Source organism: Oncorhynchus mykiss, chromosome 7, assembly GCF_013265735.2.
Source record: "Oncorhynchus mykiss isolate Arlee chromosome 7, USDA_OmykA_1.1, whole genome shotgun sequence".
NCBI classification, from domain to species: domain Eukaryota; kingdom Metazoa; phylum Chordata; class Actinopteri; order Salmoniformes; family Salmonidae; genus Oncorhynchus; species Oncorhynchus mykiss.
In genome coordinates, this window is record NC_048571.1 from 41,330,823 (window position 1) to 41,354,569 (window position 23,747).

Consider the following 23,747-nt stretch of genomic DNA (forward strand, 5'->3'; position numbering starts at 1 on the left):
GCAGAACAATTAGTCTCAGTAAGAGTTAGGGCGGGGGCCATATTTCCTCTCAGTCTCATTATGGGGGCCAACATTACCCACGCAACGGAAGAACCACTCAAAGAAAATACTTATGGCTCTCTGGGCGCGATCGATGATTTTGCTGTGTAATCTAAGCCACTAACGTAAACACCATAAATGTTTTTTTTGTCGATTATCATGCCGACTGTCACTAAGAGAGGTCATTGTTAATGTTGCTGTGGTGTTCAAAATGTCCACGTCATTTCCGGGTGAGAGTATCTGCCGGTGTGGTGTTTAGTAACAGTGTTCACTCGTTAACATCGATTTGTTAGTTCTTCATCAGTTTTTTTTTCATTAAGTGTTTGTTTTTGTCTACTTTTCGGCCTGTTGTTTGTGAAGTAGGGCTACCAGAGTTTTGTGACTTTTATAACGTTGGCTCATAAGTGCTAGCCTGCTTGCTAGTTGTCTACCTTTGAGTCTGGGCTGCGCTGCTGTGATCACCTCCACCTGCCTGGATTCTTCCTCTGATCGCTGGCCTCCTGGTTCCCTGACCCACCTCTGGATTGTTTCCTTAGGAATGGATCTAGTTTGGATATTCCTCACCATACCTCCCTCTGGAATACCTATCCGATTAACCTCTTTGACTCTTCCGCGGCCCCGCGCTTATTTTTCTCTTCTGGCCAGCGTTGTGTTGAGGGTTTAGGGTTGTAAAGGGTCTGAAACTTTCCTGGAAATTTCCGGAATGTTTCTGGAAATTGTCCATGGGAAGTTAAGCCTGGGAATTTGAGAAATGTGGCTTAAATTCATTACAAAAAGTTAGCTTATAACAGTGAACCTTTTTTGTGGGATACACAGAAGGCATTTCTAGGTCTTGGTTAAACTATCCCCAATTCAATGGAATTGCAACCCTCTGCACGCACAGTGTACTCTTCCATCACATGTACAGATGATTCTCAAGATCTTGCACGCTAATGAGATGCTACTGAGCCCACACTACTACACTGTCTGAGCCAAGGACTGCATGCTTTCAGGTAAGTTTTGATTACAATACTGGGTGGAGTGAATATATTTTATATGACGTACATTCTTTTTGGTTAAATAGTATATAGTAGCCTACAGCAAAGTGTGTTTAAATCATTTCTAACTTGTTAACAATTTCTCCTAGTTAGTTTTTGCTACCATGTGGGTTTTCACTTGCTTGAGCCTGCTAACTGAGGAGTGTTAATTCACCTGTTTCCATACATGTTTAATTTTAAAACATGTATCTTACAAAGGAATTGTTTAATCTAACTGCTTAACTATTTATCTGTACATGGAATTGTATTATTATTATTTTTTCTCATTTCTTTCTAATCTCTACAGGAAAATGCCACGGGCACTATCTGATGTGTGGAGACATTTCACTGCAGCTAATGTAAAAGGAAAGCGGTGTACATTTGTATACTCTGCCAAATCATATGTGAAGAATGCAACAAAGATGCAGAATCATCTGGCCAAATGCATAAAGTTCCCTCAGCGCTCACAACAAGCAACCTCTGACAAAAGTCCCTCTACTTCTATTCGAGGTGAAAATGATGAATCAGACACCTTATTCGATAGCAACAGCTCATGGTCCTCCTGGAATCAGAAGTTTTTTTGACTCATTTGAGGAACGTAGTCAGAGAAATGCTGATGAACGTCTTGCTCGAGCTGTGTATGCAACTGTTTCACCTCTGATGCGAGCAGGCAATGTGTATTGGAAGAGATTTCTGAATGTTCTTTGCCCAGCATACACCCCTCCAACCAGACATGCTTTATCTACTCATTTGCTGGATGCAGAGTTCAACAGAGTTCAAGTGAAGGTCAAGCAAATCATACAGAAAGCAGACTGTATTGCAATCATCTCTGATGGGTGGTCGAATGGTCTTGGGAAAGGAATAATTAACTACATCATCTCCACCCCTCAACCAGTATTCTACAAGAGCACAGACACATGGGACAACATACACACCGGTCTCTACATTGCAGAGGAGCTGAAGGCAGTCATCAATGACCTTGGACCACAGAAGGTATTTACACTGGTGACAAACAATGCTGTGAACATGAAGGCTGCTTGGTCTAAAGTGGAGGAGTCCTACCCTAACATCACACCCATTGGCTGTGCTGCTCATGCATTGAATCTGCTCCTCAGGGACATCATGGCACTGAAAACAATGGATAAACTCTGCAAGAGAGCCAAGGAAATGGTTAGGTATGTGCAGGGTCAAATTACAGCAGCAATCTACCTCACCAAGCAAAGTGAGAAGAATAAGAGCACCACATTGAAGCTGCCCAGCAACACCCGTTAGGGTGGTGTTGTCATCATGTTTCACAGTCTCCTGGAGGGGAAGGAGTCTCTCCAAGAAATGGCCATATCACAGTCTGCCGTTATGGACAGCCCCATCAAGAGGATCCTCCTGGATGATGTATTTTGGGAGAGAGTGGTAAGCAGCCTGAAACTCCTGAATTCTATAGCAGTAGCCATTGCACAGATTGATGGAGACAATGCTATCCTGTCTGATGTTCAGACTCTGCACACAGATGTAAGAGAAGAAACCTGTACTGCCCTGCCAACTTCACTGTTGCTCCAAGCAGAGGAAACTGCAGTTCTGAAATACATCAAAAAGTATGAAGACTGCCTGAAGCCCATACACGCCACAGCGTACATATTGGACCCCAAGTATGCTGGCAAGAGCACCCTGTCTGGTGCAGAGATCAACAAGGCCTATGGTGTCTCGCCATGTCTCACCACCTTGGCCTGGAAGAGGGCAAGGTTCTTGGCAGTCTGGCAAAGTAAACCTCCAAGCAAGGGCTTTGGGATGGAGATGCAATATGGCAGTCGTGCCAACATATCAGCCACCTGGTGGAAGGGACTTTGTGGATCTGAGGCTCTTTCCCAAGGTTGCCTCCACCATCCTCCAAATCCCGTCAACATCAGCCGCCTCAGAGCACAACTGGACCTTGTTTGGGAACACACATACCAAAGAACGCAACATTGCCAAAGTCAGGTCCTCCCTCTCCTGCCACTGAAGCCCTCATACATGCATTCATCTGCTCCTGTGTTGACTACTGCAACTCACCACTCTATGGCATCAACTCAAGCTCCCTCCCTAAAGCTGCAGATGGTTCAAAACGCTGCAGCCCAACTCCTCAAACACACTAAGTCCTGGCAGCGCATCATGACCTCCACTGGCTTTCTATCTCCCAACGTATTGATTTCAAGATCCTCCTTCTGACCTCCAAAATCCCCACGCACACTCTGTTCCACCACAGCAGGCCCATGCTCCAGATCTTTGGCGACAGGGCCTTCTCTAGGCTCTGGAACTCCCTCCCTCCAGCCATCTATGACTCTGAGTCCATCACCATCATTCAGTCCCTCCTAAAGCCCCATATCTTTGACAAGGCTTCCAATATCACCCCTCATCGTACAGAGAGGCCTGGTTCCGTTGAAGTTTGAGGGAAAAACACACTCTACAATCACCCCGAAGAGTATCGTGACGCAACACCGCCTCTGAAAACCCCTCATCGCTCTGTCAGGGAGAGAGACAAGACATGGTAACAGAGGGAAGGAAACAGGAGAAGGAGAGTGCATTACGGAAGGAGAGTTGGGGCACCGACTGTGGCATCAATTAATGAGAGGCCTGGCAGCATGTCCATCCAGACTCACTCTGCTCAAGTTGTACCCAGGGAGGAGGGGGCCACCGTGGGGACATTCATAATTGAGGCCCCTGTTTTAAAAGTTTAGATGAATTAGGGCAGTTTTTCCCAAACTCTGTCCTGGAGACCCCAAGGGGTGCATGTTTTTCTTTGCCCAAGCACTACACAGCTGATTCAAATAATGCAAGCGTAATTATGAGGTGATTATTTAAATCAACTGTGTAGATCTAGGGCAAAAACCAAAACGTGCACCCCTTGGGGTCCTCAGGACCGAGTTTGGGAAACACTGAATTAGGGCCAGGGGAGGGGGGTGTGAACTGGAGAAAACATGTCCATTATCTTACTAATTATGGAAGGTGGAGGGCCAAAAAGTTACAAATGCTAATTAAGTGAGTACACCACCCCCCCCCCCCCCCCCCCCCCCAACAGGATTTGCTGTGGTGAATCATCATGGCCAATCTTTAATCTGATATCTTTCCTACCCATGTTTATTCTAGTGGGAATCTAGTTTGGAACTGACATGGATAATACATTACTGTCACTGGTGTGCTTGTATGCAAATGCAGATGTGGTTGAGTCTTTCTGATATAAATGTAAAACACAGCTTTTTACAATGGTAAAAGGGGAGCATTTATTGTCAGTCCATGACAGCTGACAGGAGGTTGAAAATAGGCGGAGAGGAGAACCCACTGCCCTTCTGACTGACAGCTGCTTTCCACTCTACTGACATCCACAGAGAAGAACGGAATCTGGAAGGCGCAAAAATAGCACATCTGTGTTGTCTTTTCTCCAGAGAAAGAAGAGGATCACGTTTGCTTTACGATAGATCCATCTGAAGTGCCTTGAACTCTTTGAGAGTAAACACTGATCGTACTGACAACACAGTGACACTGCAGATACTAGCAGGCCTCACATGCAGTGCTCACACAGGGCTGGGGATAAAACACAGAGAGGGACCGATGGAGAAGATGAGAGGAGATATCAGGCTTCTATGATGTGAGCAGCCTCTAAGCTGCAAAGCTGAGAGCTGCCTCTCCCCTCTCTTCTTCATTTTCTCCTCCGATTCGCCCTTCTCTCACTACAAAGTCCAAAGCCCGAGAAAAATTAATCAACTGCACACTGTACAGAGAGAGAGAGAGAGAGAGACACAATTGACTAATCATTTAGCAGGTTCTGTCAAATGAAATGCTGTGGAAAAAAAGAATGCACATTTTCCATCATTGTTATCCTAGCGAGATCGCTCAAGATTGAGTACAAAATTGTACGTCTGTCTATATCCTGAGGAAGTTGGGAAATGCATTCAAAACTGGCCACTGTGAGCGGTTATACCATCAAGTAAGCTTGGGTTCTGCTAGGACGTCATGGATGGGCATAATCCCATGACTCCGGATCTGAAGGTCACACGATCCCAGTGGTAGACACTTGTTTATAAAAAATAAATGTTTTAACCCTATCCCAAAACGTAACCCTTACCGTAGCTATTTGGAATAAATACCTAAACTTTATGTTTTAACCCTATCAAAAACGTTAACCCTTAACTTCGAAATTTGAATTTTGGAGAAACGTGGATAAAAGTCAACTTGGTAAAACCGTGATATCTTGTTGGTTATCCTGTCTGTCCTCCACGATTGTAAACTTATTAAGTTCCTAACTCATATATGCAACATTATTTCTCTCCTATTGCATTATGACAATAGATATTTAGAGTGTAGGCAACTGGAGTGCTTGTCTGTCAAACCAAGCCTCTGCAGGGGGAAATGGAAAGAGAGCTTGTGACGATTTCCACTTTTGGACGTTAACAAGGCGACACCCCATCTTAACTCATCCTCCACTATTACTGGATTGGTTGAACAGTGCAGAAGAGAACCTCCCCTGACAGTTTTTTTAGTTTCAGTTCCAGGCGTTAATTTCACACCTGCAAAGTTAGGTTAGTCAAAACCTAACATACACAAAGTATTACGTGCATTTGAATTCAATCAAATAGGCTATTATTTTAAACAAACTATGAAAGGATGCGTCCCCAGCAGGGTTTATGTTAGGAAAATGTGGCGCCGGACAACGTGACCGGGAAGATTTTTATTTGCCGCCAGAGGTTGCACCAAGTCATTGTTTTACAAGTCACAAGTAAGTCTCAAGTCTTAGCACTCAAGTCCCAAGTCAAGACAGGCAAGTCCGAGTCAAGTCCCAAGTCAAGAACGTCAAGTATCAAGTCAAGTCTCAAGTCCTAAACTTTGAGTTTCGAGTCCTAAACAAGTCTTCATGTGCTCTTCACCAAATGTAATAAAATTGAATATTTTTAACAAGAGTAATAGTTAGTATATTACATTTACGCAAATCATGAATGCTTTCAAAAACATCTATATATTTATGACTTTCCAAATAAACTTTATATTTCCATGGAAATACATGGGTAGCCATGAGAAAGTCCCCCCCCCCCAATAGTGATCGACTATCGAGGATCGCTATGGGGTGCAATCGGGCGATGTAGGCTTGTACACAATCGCCCAACCTTAACACACACACACACACACTCTCTCGCTCTCTGTGTGGTTACAGTAGGCTAACGTATGTCAATGGTTTTAGGAACAGCAGTAACATCAGGCAGGATTTAGGCAACCAACTGCCTAGCCAGTTGTAGCTCAATCTTGGATGTAATGATCACGTTCCCGCACTGACTGAATGTGTGGAGGCTCATTGATTTAACGTTATGTTAGCCTACATGATACACTAGGAAAGTATTAAAATATAATAGCTGTCGGCTATATTAGCCACGACTTACCGTTCTTTGTGCAGCTTCAAATGTCAAACAAAGTTGGAAAATGTTGCGCCTCCGTCCGTAATTTTATTCCCGCATGTTTTGGAAGTTGCAATCTGTTTTTTGTTGACACAGCGTTGTATTTATATCCGAAAATAATAATTTCTGTTATCATCTTTAAAGGGCTCCATCTGAATTCACCGTCGACATTCCTCTGATCTGACACGCACAACTCTTTCTCAGCTGGCACAATGTGATTGGCTGCTGTCTGATTCAAACTGTAATCCGTTAAATGAAGAGTTGATGCGCTGCACACTTTTTTTAATAGCATCATATTTAATATTTGGGCTTGGGGAGGGTATCAAGTCAGGTCGAGTCATAAGGCTCAAGTCCAAATCAAGTCACGAGTCATTGGTGTTAAAGTCGAGTTGCAAGTCATCATATGTGTGACTCGAGTCTGACTCGAGTCCAAGTCATGTGACTCAAGTCCACACCTCTGATTGCCGCCATTTGAGAAATGTACTGGACCCATATGCATTTGATTCGTAACCTGTTAGGGCATTCACTCACAGTGCTCAGAATGACAGAAGTCACATTTAGATTACGGTAACTCATCATAACAGAACATCTCCTCTAATGAAGCAGTAAAATGTAATTTGCCAAAATACAATTCTAAACAGTGCACCTGATGCGACTGATGGGAGCGATTCCACATGTCAGATATGATCATCTCTGTTAGAAAGGGGGAAATCTATTGATCTATTTATAAAAGACGCCACAACTAGGATGGGTCGCTAATATGACTGGACAACAGAAGAAAGCTGATACAGAATAGGAGAGAAATGCTGGTCTTTATAAAACATTTCCCTCCACGTTTCTATAGTGCATATTTTTGCCTGTTATTTTTATTTTTATTTTTTTTTTCACCTTTATTTAACCAGGTAGGCTAGTTGAGAACAAGTTCTCATTTGCAACTGCGACCTGGCCAAGATAAGGCATAGCAGTGTGAACAGACAACACAGAGTTACACATGGAGTAAACAATTAACAAGTCAATAACACAGTAGAAAAAAGGGGAGTCTATATATACATTGTGTGCAAAAGGCATGAGAAGGTAGGCAAATAATTACAATTATGCAGATTAACACTGGAGTGATAAATGATCAGATGGTTATGTACAGGTAGAGATATTGGTGTGCAAAAGAGCAGAAAAATAAAAATAAATAAATAAAAACAGTATGGGGATGAGGTAGGTGAAAATGGGTGGGCTATTTACCAATAGACTATGTACAGCTGCAGCGATCGGTTAGCTGCTCAGATAGCAGATGTTTGAAGTTGGTGAGGGACTTAACGGGAACTGAACTAAAACGTCCACGTTTTTAAACAACAAAGTATATCTTTTCAAACGCATACTGCCTCCAGCTTACATTGCAAAGTGGTGGGTAACACGCTGATAGCCTGCCTACTGTTGCCTATGCACTTGAATAGCAAATGGGAGGCGTGCTTCAATGACCAAAATTACATTTAAAAAATGGTGGCCATCACGCAATTGCATTTAGCATGGTTGTGCAATGGCTGGAAATATAAAAGGAAACCCTTGTCTCCAGAATCTAGTACAAGTTAGAGCTCTGCTACCGACCCGAGCCCGACGGACCCCGGCATTATACATCGGGTTAGGGTATGGCAGGAGCTCGGGTATCACTAAATTGATCACTAACATTTTGAAGCTGAGCCACTTGCGTGTGTACAGTCCTATCTGACTAAGATCATAACATGATGTCAGAAGTGCTTCACCTTCATCAAAAAAATAAGACTACTTCACAGATAATCATGTTCCTTGAGTTTTGCCGGTTTAGAGTGACGAAAAGACAGCGAACTGCTGTCTCGTGTGTCTACATTGAGCAGAGCAACCCAAGCGGAGTCATTGCTATGGATACTCACAGACTTAGCCACCATGAGCCGAGTGCATGCAGAGTGAGCTGCGCGCAGCGAGCAAGTGTCAGACATAGAGGAGCAGCTTACAAAAGGAAGTTATTTGTGAATTCAGGCCTTAGATTTGTCAAAAGAAATCGGGCCTGGGTAGGCTAGGGCCTGAATGTCCAGGACATGGATAGGGCTTAAAATTCCTGCCTGTGCAGGGCTCAAGTAAAATTACATATTGAACAAAAATATAAATGCAACATGTAGAGTATTGGTCCTATGTTTCATGAGCCGAAAAAAAAAATCCCAGGAATGTTCCATACATACAAAATGCTTATTTCTCTCAAATTCTGTGAACAACTTTGTTAACATCCTTGTTAGTGAGTGTTTCTCCTTTACCAAGATAATCCAACCACCTGACTGGTGTGGCATATCAAGAAGCTGATTTAATCAACATGATCATTACACAGGGGCACCTTGTGCTGTGGACAATAAAAGGCCACTATAAAATGTTTAGTTTTGTCACACAACACAATGCCACAGATGTCTTAAGTTTTGCGGGAGTGTGCAATTGGCATGCTGTCTGCAGGAATGTCCACCAGAGCTGTTGCCACAGAATTGAATGTTAATTTATCTACCATAAGCCACCTCCAACGTCGTTTTGGAGAATTTGGCAGAATTTGCTCTGGATCGACGTGTACGACAATGTGTTCCAGCAACTTCACACAGCCATTGAAGAGGAGTTGGAAAACATTCCACAGACATGTCTGTGACCAACAGATGCATATCTGTATTCCCAGTCATGTGAAATCCATAGATTAGGTCCTAATTTATTTATTTCAATTGACTGATTTCCTCATATGAACTGTAACTCAGTAAAATCTTTGAAATTGTTGCAGGTTGTGTTTATGTTTTTGTTCAGCATACATAACCAGAAAAAAAGATTTTGATCAAAGCGATGAACTGAAATTAAGTTGCCCTTCAGCTAATTCTATCTTCAGAAAGATAACAATAAAACTATGGCTGATTTCTGTTTCTCATTCCCATCTTGTACCACAGATAGATAAAGGCGTATACACAGTCGCTGTACAATATATTTAATGACACGGGTAAATCTTTTTCATGATAGGCATTTCTTTGAAGCCCCAGCTCTTCCGTAAAGGGATCTGATGATGAGAAACTTGAACAGTCTTTGTGTTAGGTCATGAAATCGACACCCCTTTCCTTTTTTTCCAGGTTGCTGTGGAGGATTCAATCCCCTAAACCAATTTATAGGAGAGTCTCTGAGTCACACCAGTTCATTTGAACTAGCAGTAAACAACCCGCATGGACTCGGGCCCTTAAATGAGAGAACTTTGACATGATCCCAGGTTTTATTGCATCTTATTCCCTGAACTACAATCAGAGCTGGGTCGACTTCCCCCATTCTTTCTCAACAAAGAAATAACAAGCATAGAAAATAACAGGCTAATTTCGAAACCCCGTAATTCTAATTTTCTGCCCAAATTGCAGCCTCATGATTACAGGCATGAGGTGGAGCCTGACAACAGCAGCAGAAAGAGAAAGAAAAAAGTCTCTGCCAGGGAGCCTTTGGCGTTTCAGAAAAACAAATGACAAAATGACAGCTCTCTTCCTCCCAAAGGGAGCGCAGCGTAGAACTGGGCCTCTCCAAAGCTCCAATTCCCCAATCTAGGCCTTTCACAGGGATGATCGTAAAAGCTTGGAGAGTGAGATTGGGTTCTCTAGCCCTGCCTGCTGCCATGGAGAATGAGTTAATAGGAATCCACTGCAATGGTAAAGTATTGGGAGTGAGGGCTGCCAAATGTCGACATGCTCAAATGGGGCGAGTGGAGAGGGAGGGGATGGGGATGGGGATAGGGATGGTAAGGGGATGGGGATAGGGTTGCCAGCGGTGCTGAAAGGCACCTCTATAGAAGGGCGAGTGAGCTCCTAAGCTGTGCTGAAGCTGCTGGGTATTCAGGGCTCAGACTCCAGCTGAGTGCTGAATGCTGTCCACTTCATGGGGCTGGATGGAGGATTCTCCTGCACACTCACTCCCCTAATTCCTTTATTGTACTGTAGTTCCTCATATGGTGGGGATTGGCAATAAGAGAAACTCAGTTACGTGGTCAAATCAGGGGTGAAAGTAGAATTCATTTATTCGCGTTACGGGACTTCAAGGACGTGTACCAAATTGTTTTATGGGCCTAATCATAGAACGACATATAGAACCCCTATTAATTCAATTCGGATCTCTGTTGGCATAGTCGTAAAGAGCTGTCATTTAACTTATAAAATGTATTACCTTTCACTGTGGCATAAACACAACCAGTCATGATGTTTTAATCTGACTGTTAAACAATCACTCCAAAGGGCTCCTTTACTAGGCTACCCGTGCACGTTCATCCTCTAGCAACATATTTCCAGCCTCCAAACACTAGTGAATGGAAAGGGACATCTGTTACACAGAAAAGTGTAATGACATTTGGCGAATGTCATTAGGGCAGAATGTATGCGTCCCCTGTTGTCCACGAGCGTCTCAGTGTCGGCCCCTCATCTCTGCCTTGACAAAAATGCATTTTGGAGCGTAGGCTATACCACCCGTTTTCAAATCAATTAGCACATTTTTCATGCCTCTGACATGCGGTAATTATAAAAAGTGGAGTAATAGCCTACAGTTTTCTTGACATTTTGGTTTTAATTATTGTGATAGGGTCATGTTTTACCGGTACGGTGTACCCCCACTGTTCATTTTGCCTGGACGCCGTACCGGACCATACCACCTTACTTTCGCCGCTGGGTAAAAGGAATGGATTTTTTTATTTTACGGTATGTGCTGCTAGGTGGAAGTAGTGGCAGAAAATTATGTCCTTCTTGCTTCATTTGACTTAACTGTGACCGAACACGAGTCGGTTGCCAAAAATGTTTTACAAATGTTGACAAACGTTGCAACCAAATACACATAGTGGGTTAGACGATATAACTTGGAATCTAAGTTCAAAACGGTAAAAAAAAAAATCTGTTGAATGCAATGTGGCATCCTGCCCCCTGCCCCCCCGCCCCCCGGGCACTGTGCAAGCTGTTTACCCGGCGTTTCACAACAATGCCATATGAACTTTACGTGATATGCCCCCGCAGGACTCCAATCTGCAGCCACATCAGGTACACTGGCTGGACAACAGATGCAACTGAGATCCGCTCCATTTTACAAACCTGTAACAAAGAAACCTGGAGTCCCTCCATTGCAAACGCAACACACCCTCACAATCTTACACACACACACACACACACACACATTAGTAAAGTGACACCAAATAAGCATGAATAAATATAAGACAGAGTTGTGTTTCACAGTCGAATCTCTGAGGAGCAGCCAGCAGCAACCTGTCTTCCTTCACCGCTCTTTACCGTACGCAGCATGAGCATTAGCCCATAGTGACTGGGACACTGCTGGCTCCCAGGCAACCAATTTGTTTGTTTATTGTCTTGGTGTTTTGTTGCGGTTACAGTTCATTGCAGCCAGCCAAGCTTGGGCATGCTCCTTTAAATGGCATCTATAAACCATGGGATATGCTCCCCCCACCTCCTCACACAACAAAGCAGAGCGTACAGTGTCACGATGATGCTTCTGCTACTGCTGCTCTCTCGCTAGCCATGATGGAGCTTAGATATTCTCATGAAATGCTGTCGGATCCACCTCAGTGGTTCCACGGGGAGGCAGGACATGCTGTAGAACGTGATATATGACACACCTAAACTTATTAGCCCATGAAGAACACAGCTGGCAAGGCCTTGCACTGAAGTGCTTTGAACTGCTCAAATATGGTGCAATACTGTGGATAGCTGGCTGCCTTGTGAAGACCAGTGTTGAGGGTAATGCGTTACAAAAGTAGCGTGTTACCTAATCAGATTACTTTTAGGAGTAATGGTGTAAAATAACATGTTACATTTTGAAATTGGGTAATATTATTACAGTTACTTTGTCAAGCAACGCGTGCGTTACTTTCAGAATCATATCTCGACCAGGCGCGTCTCCATGATCTGATCTCGACTCGTTTCCTCGTTAATTCTCCAGCTGCAGAGAAAGGCTGCTTGGAGACATGTCATGACACCTGCTGTCCATAGAAATGTATAGAGGGTGCACTTCTGATCTTTGATCTCTGATCATTGATCGCTTCTGTGTAGTAGGACATTGTAGTACTGTACTGATTTTGCTCATGAAAGTGACATTCAGCAGATGACGTTTGTGGGGTCAATTGAGGGGAAATACATAGGGTGTCCAATCAAAAACACATCTTTTGACAAATGGGTGAAATAATGTTATTTGTGTAGATACTCCAAGAAAACCAATAGTCCAAACCTCATGTCTCTTCCATAATCGGTTCAAAGGTTATTGGAGTTTTTACCTTTCTATGAAAGACAGAATTAGCGTCACTAAATCAAATGGGCGCCAGAATGTTCATATTTTAAGATTTCATATTAATGCAAAATTCTGGTTATTTTTTCAAGGATTTCTCACAAAAACAAGCATATCTCTGTGAAATGTCAACGGAGTACTAAGCATACATTTTTAATTTCAAAGCCTTTTACATTTAATTATGTTTGTGAAAATTGGGCTTTTTGTGACCCGCAGAAACAACTTTGCAGATGACCACCACAATGTGTAAAATCCTCAAGTCGCTGCAAGAAAACGGCACTAGAGCTCGGTGCTTGTTATTGGAGTATTAGGTTACGAAATCCAACTTTTTGGATCAGAAATTCCATCACCCTACCGTTCATGTACGTGTAAATCTTTCAAATGGTAAGTTGGTTTATCAAGGCTTTTTGACAACTCCAACAGTGCAATGTTTTCTTTTTTAAGATTATCTTTGGTTCTGGTTGCCTGAGTGTGACTGAGTAAGCTAATTGTACAAGTTCTGGCTGGACTTCACATGGCCTACATAAATGTGCAACATTCAGAAAATGCTAAATACATATTTTGCTTGTCTCCTGCATGCAAACAGAGCAGTGTCTTTCCATATTAATCTGACAGCGAAGAGCTGGAAGAGAACACAAATGCTGCCTAGGGGTTTCTCCTTAAAACTAGACACAAGCCTCTTATCCCTGATAGTCTCTTCTTCTATAAATCACCTGCGGTCTCATGCATATCAAGTGTTCACAGCTCCAGCTCTGTCTGCCTGCCACGCTCAGACTCCTCTATTTGTTGCCAATGTGATGGCTTCTTTAACCAAAAAAAAATGAAAACATACAGCAGCCAGGGTATCTCTCACAATGTCTCTTTTAGCACCAGGACAATATCAGACCAAGAGAGAGAGAGAGAGAGAGAGCGTGTACAGACTATAAATGTACAGCTGTGCTGTTTCTTGTCTGACAACTGGATACTGAACAAATTTCAGTCCGCTTTTAGACCGGGGCCCAGTACTCTCACAGCTACCACACTGGTTGTAAATTATATTGTAAGAGTTTTGGATAAGAAGTTGAACGGTGTTGCTTTGTTTGTTGACCTGTCAAAGGCTTTCGATGCAGTTGATCATTCTCTTCTGCTGAAAAGACTGACCTCACTGGGGTTGGCCTCAGATACATGTTTGTGGTTTCAGAATTATCTTCGTGATAGATTTCAAGCTATTATTGCAGATGGGGTAAAATTAGATTTTGTCACTGTTCACAAAGGAGTCCCACAAGGTTCGATTTTAGGTCCTTTATTACTCACTATATAAAAAATGATATCTGTAACTCAGTGGAAAAACAATTCAACTTTAATTTCTATGCTGATGACACAGTACTATATGCCACAGCCCTATCACTCGCTCAAGCATTTACATTCCTGCAGTTTGACTTTCAATTGCTTCAAGATGCACTTGTAGATCTTGTATATGGTATATGGTATTTTCATTATCCAAAAGTATACAATTGGAAAATCTGAACATTGCTACCCATGATGGCTCTTTTTTGGAACGTGTTCCTACCTATAAATACCTTGGAATTTGGTTAGATGACAGTCTCTCTTTTAGAACTCATGTAACTGAGCTGGTAAAGAAGCTGGAATTGAGAATTCGATTTTTTTATAGAAATAAATATTGTCTGTCATCATAGCACAGAAAGTAAATTGTGCAGGCCACTTATGTCAGTGCTTGATTATGGCAATGTTTTATATATGCATGGATCAGCATCAGTACTGAAGAAATTGGATGCAGCGTTGCGCTTTGTTACTGGTGCAAACTTTTGCACACATCATTGCCTTTTGTACACTTCAGTTGGCTGGGACTTCCTGACTTTTAGAAGGGGCCAGACACTGGTTGATATCTGTCTCACAGAAACTTCCTAATTATCTTAACAAAAAAATCAAGGTGGTCAAACCAGGTGGTCTGACTCGGTCACATGACATGCTAGTGCTAGAGATACCCCGGAGTTAGGCAAAACCACATTTGAATATCATGCTCCACACTCATGGAATGAACTGCAGAGAGAACTCCAGTTAGATATGTTGGTACCTGTAAGACAGTTTAAATGCATATTACAATAACATTATATTAAAAACTGTGATAGCTTTTTTTGTAAATGTGTTTTTGATATAGAAGTTTATTTATTTTAATCATTTTAATCTCGATCTTGTACTTTTTATTTGTTTTAATTTTGTTTTGTTTTAAATTCTTATTCATTGCTGTGTTGTTTTTATTGTTCGACCACAGGACACAACTGAACAAGAGACTCTGTCTCAGCTTGTTTCCCCTGTTTAAATAAAGCTTAATAAATCATATTTACCACTGAGAAAGGTTGAAATGGGTCTGCAAGAGCCATCCTCTATTTGATAGTACTGTAGCTTCACATTGGAGAATGGTCTTGGCCACACTGCTTATGACCACTCGAAGTCCATCCATGTCTGAGGAAGTCGGAAGATGACATGGAAACCGGCCACTAGAGGCAACAGTGAGAGCTGATACCTTCAAGTATGTAAGCATCTGCCTCTGGTGCCAAAGGTTGCATGTTCAAATCCAGCCTATCCCAAACCTTAACTCTTACCTTAACCATTCAGAGTTAATGCCTGAATTTAACCTTAAACACTTCTAAATTTGACATTTTTAACAATTTCTAAATGTGATGTTTGAGAAACATGGACGAACGTCTAATTCTGACATGAGACTGTGAGACCTTGTTGCAAATATAACACTGCACCGAGTTACAGTGCAATCATCTCCACTTTTAACCACTTTCATCACACATCTAGCTAGTACAGATTTGGAACAAATGGGGCCAACGTAGGTGTCCCAATTTGACCAAGTTTCACTTTTACAGGATCATTGGCCAAAGGGGAGAGCCTAATTGGATCAAACCCTATCATAGACACCCAGCATCCAAACCCACAAACCCAATTTATTCTCATGAATTGTCCAGCATTGTTTACATCCAGTGCAGTTGAACTGTCCCAGGGTGGCCTTTGCTCCGTCTGTCAGCAATACAATAACACAGTCCAATAAAAAAAACTCAGAACAACAGCGGGACCACAAGCAACTCCGGGGGCTACATACGGCAATCTATAAAACACTGTAAAGGGTTCCCTGTCAGCGGGTGTGAAAGGGAAGATCTACACCTCCTCTGACTCTCTGGAGGGACTTCAATTAATCACAGCAGAGTTGTATCGTCGCTGCGCAACAGGAGCCGTAAGGTTATTGCCATCTGTGTTCCACAGGATGAAATTAGGTGATAGCACTAATTGCAGATAGACAGTTGACCGCACAACGCATGTCAGGGGGATGAAGGACATATGGACAGATGAAGGACATATGGATGAATAGAGAACTAGGAAGGAGGAGATAGACAGAGACAGAGAGACAGAGAGAGAGAGAGAGAGAGAGAGAGCACCACTGTTCTGTGTGTGGTGGCATAATCATGAATATCTACAGGGGCAGACAAGGAAAAGCAAGGCTGATTAGCTCTGAGGACAGTGCTTGTGTTACCAAAACACAAATCCACAATCCTCTGTCTCCTTAATCAGACAGCTGCTTTGTTAGAGCATGAAGAGAAAGGAGAAAAATCACATTTAAAGCACATACTGTGAATAGTCAGATCTAATGCCGCCTCCAATGTGCAGTGTGTCTTAGCATAAGGAGCTAAGCTTTTCCTAGTTGTCAACACACAAATTGTTTTGGGTCCACTAAGGCTTGGCCTTCTGGTACTAATACCATTTGTTCTAGAACAAATAACTTTTGAGAAACAATAGATTTGATTTTAAATGTATCAAAAGCTTGATTTTGAGTTGAATGTTTAAAAACAAAGGCATTAGTCATATGAGTCATATGTCTCGGTGTTAAGCTTTTTCATAGCAGTTTTAGCGTCAAATATTCCCTGAACTGCACCCCAAAAATTGTGTTGCACACACAGAGGCAGAGCGAGAGCGAGACAGAAAGAAAGAGAAAAATACATCTGCCATTGCATGCTGTAATTATTCGAATTTCTTTAATAAAACAGCCTCAGTTATGAGATTCACCTTATGAGTGAAGTTATCCCCTCACAGACCTTCAATTAGTTGTACTGGAGCAGCACCAGGACCTGTGCCATACACTGGGGGAAAAATGACTTCATATTTCTTTTCATTTCATTATTGAAATGAAACCCATCACAACTCATGTACAGTATCAGTGAACACGGGGAGAAATAGAAGTGTTAATAACCATGTGCCAACTTTCGATCCTCACATTTCATGCACATTCTGTAGGCTAATATGCGGCTATCCATAAGGAACACTATGTTTTACGCACAGGCTAAAGAGAAGAAACCAATACCAACACCTTGCTGGATTACATGAATTTAACCCAACGTGAACCCGTATTGTCATCAACCATTATTTATAGCGACTGTATTGGTTTGGATCCCCATCTGTGACAGTATATTACATGCATCCCTTTTACAAATAAAGCACTTCAAATTATACTGTAGTTTTCACAAACAAACCTAATAGTAGCCCAAAACAAGGATATGTGAACATCGGTGAGATTGGCTTTAAGATTCAGTACGTAGCAAAGTCTAATTTTGTAAGTATGTAGAAATGTCTGTAAATTCATATATTCTGTCCACAGAATGCGTTATCCATACCGTGCACATACGTTTTATGCTTTTGAAAATAAAGATCACAATAAGCACTTGTGTTCATTATTAGGATATATAAAACACCAAGTAGCCTAGATTATTTTCACATTAGCAAAATTATGTAGCCTAGATAAATTAAATAGAATATATATTTATAAAGACGCATAGCCTACCTGTCGTTGTGCTGTCAATTAATCCCGTGAAATTCCCCTTTCATTTGCTTTCCATTGTCAAAAACAAAACCAGGATAATGTTAAAGAAATACCATATCCTTATCGCATGAAGGTGCCCACCACGACAAAAACATAACCTAGGACAATTATGTAGAAATCAAGCTTTCCGAGCGCACAAATCCCCGAGTCGAGAGAAGTCTAAAATGTATTGCATAGACTTTAAAGCTCGACCGGACCCCCGGCTTGATCAGTAGACTGGAAAGCAACTGGAGATCTTCTAAAGTTCCAGGTCCTTTTGCGCTTTTTCAGAACTTCCCAACCGCAAAAGGGCGACAGCTTGGAAGCAAAAACGTATAGTCAATCATTGTTTCTCCAGAACATATTAGTATTGTTGCAATTCACCCAGTATTGTTTTGTTAACTTGTTGTGGGTGTGTTTCTTCGCCGTTCCAGACGAGGCATTTGAGATGAGGGGTCGGAGCGTTAGCAACGGGAGGCAGAGCAGGATACGCACCTGAGACAAGTGTATTATTTAAAAACAACGTTACTTCAATGATTTGGCGCCACTCAGTGGCATTTTCACTTGCCGCCTCGGCGTCGTGCAATAGATGTATGACAAAGGGGCTAATAATAGGCTATGAGAGTTATCCCCTGAAATGTGATGGTTTATTGAAGATGTTATGTATCTATGATATGGTGCCAACGAAATTGCTTCTGTCACATATTAAAATGAAATGAATGGCATATTATAAGACATGTACTACCATGTAGGCTAAATATAACTCTGAAAACCCTCAGATCTAGGTCTACTGTCAATTTGGGATGATGTTATCCCTGATGCACTTTAACTCTGATTCGATGAGAAAACACACTTTTATTCATCAGCTTTTCCCTTTCAAATGTTTGAACTCATCCAAGCAAGTATGCTAATATACACTGCATGTATAACACATTTCAATAATAGCCTTTAGGAAGCCCAAAGGAAAGTAGAAAAGAGCATTCTCAGACTTGGGCATTATCAGTTTGGAGGAAACTGATGAGATTAGAGGTTAAAAGAGGTGCCTCGGGCAGGCTGTAACACAAAGCAATAAAAGGAAAAACTATTTGTTAGGATTTCAGAGAAGCCCTGAGTTTGTTTGTCTGCTTGAAAACATCTTCAGAGAGAAGCTGATGTATTCTGATATGCATTAGGTCCCTAACACACTCTCTAAGGTTGGGAGTACGCTCCCCGTTTCGCTCAGAGACTCACCCTCTCTCTCTCTCCTCCCAAAGCATTACCGCTCAGTCTAAAAAGCTTTCTCTTTAGTAATTGCATTATCTCTCTATTTCTCAAGCGCTGTCTGTTGTCTGCCTCAAAAGACAGGAATGGGCGGAATAATCAATATCCTGCTTTGAAATAGCCTGCGGAGAGAGGAGGCAAACATTTGGATTTGACTTTGATTGCTTTTGGACACCCTCAGAGTGTTATCATCATAAACTCAAGTCATCTACCTCTCAGAGATTGTGCGCACACACACACACACACAGAGCCAGTGGGCAGGTCATGAAAATCACTGCATGACTGATGATTCGTGATTGGTGGTGGGGGCGGGGGTGACGTCTGGCCATTATCATTGACTAATGGTATTACATATACTCTGTGTCGTTATTGAAGGAACTTACTGACGGAACTTACTGACGGCATGGCCACATACGTAGCATCACTCCTCACAGAATGCGTAATGCTTTTTCCATTATGCCGTCATACAAAGGACCCTTCATCTAATCCTAGTCCTACAAAGGCTTCAGTGTGACAACTACTCATCAGCTTGGTCATGATTTCTCGACTTGATAAACACGTGTCCATCAAAACACAAATCCTACCAGAAGGTGTAGTTTTAACAGGGAGCTTTGGATCCCCACCACAAACAAACTCACACTCACACGGATGTGCACACACACACAAAAATAAACATAAATTAAAAGAGATTACCTCATTAATCTCCAGTGCTAATGTGTATTTACACAGTAAGTGGAGCAGAAGCTCATACCACGCACACATTTCTGTGGACACACTGCACTCATGAAGTCATGCGATTCGATGGCTTCAACCATGAGGTAAGGCTCCAAAGGCTGCATGGGGAGGAATGATCAATGCAATCCCAGCCCCCGAAGGCATACCCACACATCTTTATTATGGGCATACTTCACAGAGGCCCCAGCATAGGTCTTTATAAGCTGAACACATAGAGGGATAGCCATGGAGCCTCATGGCCATTCACTACTGTTCCTAATATCTGCCAGGGTCAAATAACGGGCAACTTTTGTAGCTAAAGCAAATTCCATGGGGATGCTATAATATGTGCATTTGACATCTCAGTGAAGGACATTAGCTCTGAATAATAGTGATAGTAGTGCGTAGATCTGCAAAGTGGGACTAATGAGTCTTCTGTGTGACCCCTCATACACTGTCAGCCCCCGCTGTCTCTCGCCTTGAGAAGGGGGGAAAAGAACACTGAAAAACTCCCGGGCCAAACAGGAGCAATGATTGTGGTGTCTCTGCTTAAAATAACAGGCCCTGTGAGTGGAGTAACCTCCTCGACTCCTCCCCAGGCAGTCCTCTGCCTGAACCCCTCCCTGTCTTCACCGTGGATGTGATGAAGACGGTGTGACGTCCAGTAGAAAAGTGCAGGAGGACAAATAGGAGGCATAATGGCTTCTGGGATGTAGCTGTCCATCAATTATTCAGCGGCAGTTAACCCTTACGGAAAACCCCATGATTTCACATGTGGAAAATGTGACATGTATCATTTCCACATTTTGCACATGTGAAACCATGTGTTTTTGGGACACTTCACATGTGATGATATTTCACATGTCAATTTTCACGTGATCACATAACCTTTCACAAATTTTCACAACAGATTTTACAGGTCATTCACCAGCAAACAAAAATGAGTAGTTTTGATACACAGACAGTGCTTTTAACATACTGTATGTACGTTGAAAACACTGTCATATCTGACCACAGTCTGTATGTTAATTTATACAGTAATTATTGTTTAACATGTCCTTATCCGGGATTAGAACTCACAAGCTCTTGGTTCATGGCATTCCAATTTTCCTGCTACGCTACCATGTCTGGGTTAGTAACTGATTTCACCTGTATTCCTACACTTTGGACTTCAAAGTACATCTCAGCTTAGTTAAAAATACACTCAAGAAAATATATTTATATATTATAATAGTGATTCAGGAGTAACATAAAAACAGAATAATATGCCCCACCAACATTAGACAACTATACAGAAAAAGTATGCAGTCCATTAAATCAATGATGAGAAAATAGTCAGAATAACTGATAACTAAAATAGCAGTACAGGTGGCACTCTTTTGCTACGTGCAGATATCTATTATAGGTATTGAATGTGTGGGAGAATACTACAGACTGTGTCGCAGGAGAAAGATCCCAGGTGGGGTTATATGAACAGCGTACCACTTACTTTAAAACCCCCATACCATTTCATTGCTTACCAAGGTTTGGGACGGTTTGATCTTATGTGATGTTAATGTGATAACATGATTTCACATTTGTAATGTCACATGTGAAGTGTTCCAAAAACACATGTCACATGTGAAATATCACATATGAAGTGTTCCAAAAACACGTGTCACATGTGAAATATCACATATGAAGTGTTCCAAAAACACGTGTCACATGTGAAATATCACATATGAAGTGTTCCAAAAACACGTGTCACATGTGAAATATCACATATGAAGTGTTTGAAATTCGTTGAGAAACACCAATTGGAGTTCAAAAACCATTAATAGATAGTTTTTTTTAAAATTAATAATGTTTTGTTGTTAGTGTCAAAAATGCTGTTAGAGGTAATTTCCTTAGTAGGTGATGTCGGAGTTCAGGGATGATGCCGCGTTCACGTGCTAGTTGGAACTAGGAAACTTGAAAATATCCGACTTGCTAATTGGTTGTTAGCAAGTCGGAAATTTCAATGAGAAACGGTGATTGGCTAATTGATGCACTATGATGCATTACAAGCAAAACAAATATTCTACAAAAATGACAATTATGTCAATAACTGTGTCCATTTGCATGACAATTAATACTTACCCAAAATGCCATAAATCGACACAGCCCTAGTTTGGAGTTACCTTTATAGCTAATAGGCTGTGTCAGAGTTTACACTTCATCCAATTATAATGATGGGAGGTCAAAATAACATAATGGGGGTTCCCTGGGTTGCCGGGTGTGGCTGAAATGGCTGAATCCACTCATTTGAAGGGGTGTCCATACACATTGGTATATATTTAACAAGGCTGCAGAACTGACAGTATAAAAACGTAATGTTTATGAACAAAATACAACAGAGCACATTAACTGGGATGACATTCCCTGTCATGTGAGACCAAATGGAGCTAGCAGAAAGCCACACCACCAATAAGCCACGCCTGCAATCTTCTGATAGGCTGTTGCTGCTGCTCTATACAGTACCCTTGGGGAAAGCATTCAGACCACTTGACTTTTTCCACATTTTGTTAGGTTACAGGCTTCTTCTAAAATGTATCAAAATTGTTTTTTACCCATCAACATAAAAAAAATGGAAATATCACATGTACACAAGAATTCAGACCTTTTACTCAGTACCTTGTTGACGCACCTTTGGCAGCGATTACAGTCTCGGGTCTTCTTGGGTATGGCGCTACAAGCTTGGCACACCAGTATTTGGGGAGTTTCTCCCATTCTTCTCTGCAGATCCTCTCAAGCTCTGTCAGATTGGATGGGAGCGTTGCTGCCCACCTATTTTCAGGTCTCTCCAAAGATGTTTGATCGGGTTCAAGACTGGGCCACTCAAGGACATTCAGAGACTTGTCCCGAAGCCACTCCTGCGTTGTCTTGGCTGCTTAGGGTCGTTGTCCTGTTGGAAGGTGAACCTTCGCCCCAGTCTGAGGTCCTGAGCGCTCTGGAGCAGGTTTTTATCAAGGTTCTCTCTGTTCATCTTTTCCTCGATCCTGACTAGTCTCCCTGTCCCTGCCACTGAAAAACATCCTCACAGCATGATGCTGCCATCAAATGCTTCACCATAGGGAGGGTGCCAGGTTTTTTCCAAATGTGACGCTTGGCATTCAGGCCAAAGAGTTAAATCTTGGCTTCATCAGACCAGAGAATCTTGTTTCTCATGGTCTGAGAGTCTTTAGGTGGCTTTTGGCAAACTCAGAGAGGGCTGTCGTGTGCCTTTTAATGAGGAGTGGCTTCCGTCTGGTCACTCTACCACAAAGGCTTGATTGGTGGAGTGCTGCAGAGATGATTGTCCTTCTGGAAGGTTTTCCCATCTCCACAGAGGAACTAGAACTCTGTCAGAGTGACTATTGGGTTCTTGGTCACCTCACTAACCAAGATCCTTCTCCCCCTATTGCTCAGTTTAGCCAGGCGGCCAGCTCTAGGAAGAGTCTTTCTTGGTGTTTCCGAACTTCTTCCATTTATGAATGATGGAGGTTACTGTGTTCTTGGGGACCTTTACTGCTCTAGAATGTTTTTGGTACCCTTCCCCAGATCTGTGCCTCGACATAATCCTGTACCATCAGACACTCTGGGTTCGCGCCCAGGCTCTGTCGTAACCGGCCGCGACCGGGAGGTCCGTGGGGCGACGCACAATTGGCCTAGCGTCATCCGGGTTAGGGAGGGCTTGGCCGATAGGGATGTCCTTGTCTCATCGCGCACCAGTGACTCCTGTGGAGGGCCGGGCGCAGTGTGCGCTAACCAAGGTTGCCAGGTGAACGGTGTTTCCTCCGACACATTGGTGTGGCTGGCTTCCGGGTTGGATGCACGCTGTGTTAAGAAGCAGTGCGGCTTGGTAGGGTTGTGTATCGAAGGACGCATGACTTTCAACCTTCGTCTCTCCCGAGCCTGTAAGGGAGTTGTAGCGATGAGACAAGATAGTAGCTACTAAAACAATTGGATACCACGAAAAAGGGGTAAAGTTAATTAAAAAAAATATATATATGCTAATGAACCCCACCAGTACATTACCTCCACCTATCAAAGTGCAGAGATGATTGTACCTTATATTCAAAATATTAGTTAGAAAAATGGCCCATTATACCTACAAGGTACCGAACTGTGAGTTCATATATGTACACTGAA

The 23,747-nt window shown here is 42.3% G+C and overlaps 1 protein-coding gene across 2 annotated transcripts in view; it reads right to left on the reverse strand.

Moving 5' to 3' along the window:
* Positions 1–18,093, reverse strand: part of LOC110527764 (chemokine-like protein TAFA-2) — a 192,251-nt gene extending 174,158 nt beyond the window's left edge. Inside the window, exon 1 of one of the 2 annotated variants that reach the window (XM_021609264.2) lies at positions 17,607–18,091. The gene's annotated coding sequence lies outside the window, so the exon portion shown is untranslated. Of the gene's footprint in view, positions 1–17,606 lie in introns of both variants that reach the window. The other variant, XM_021609265.2, reaches the window with a different exon arrangement.
* Positions 18,094–23,747: the final 5,654 nt, after the last annotated feature.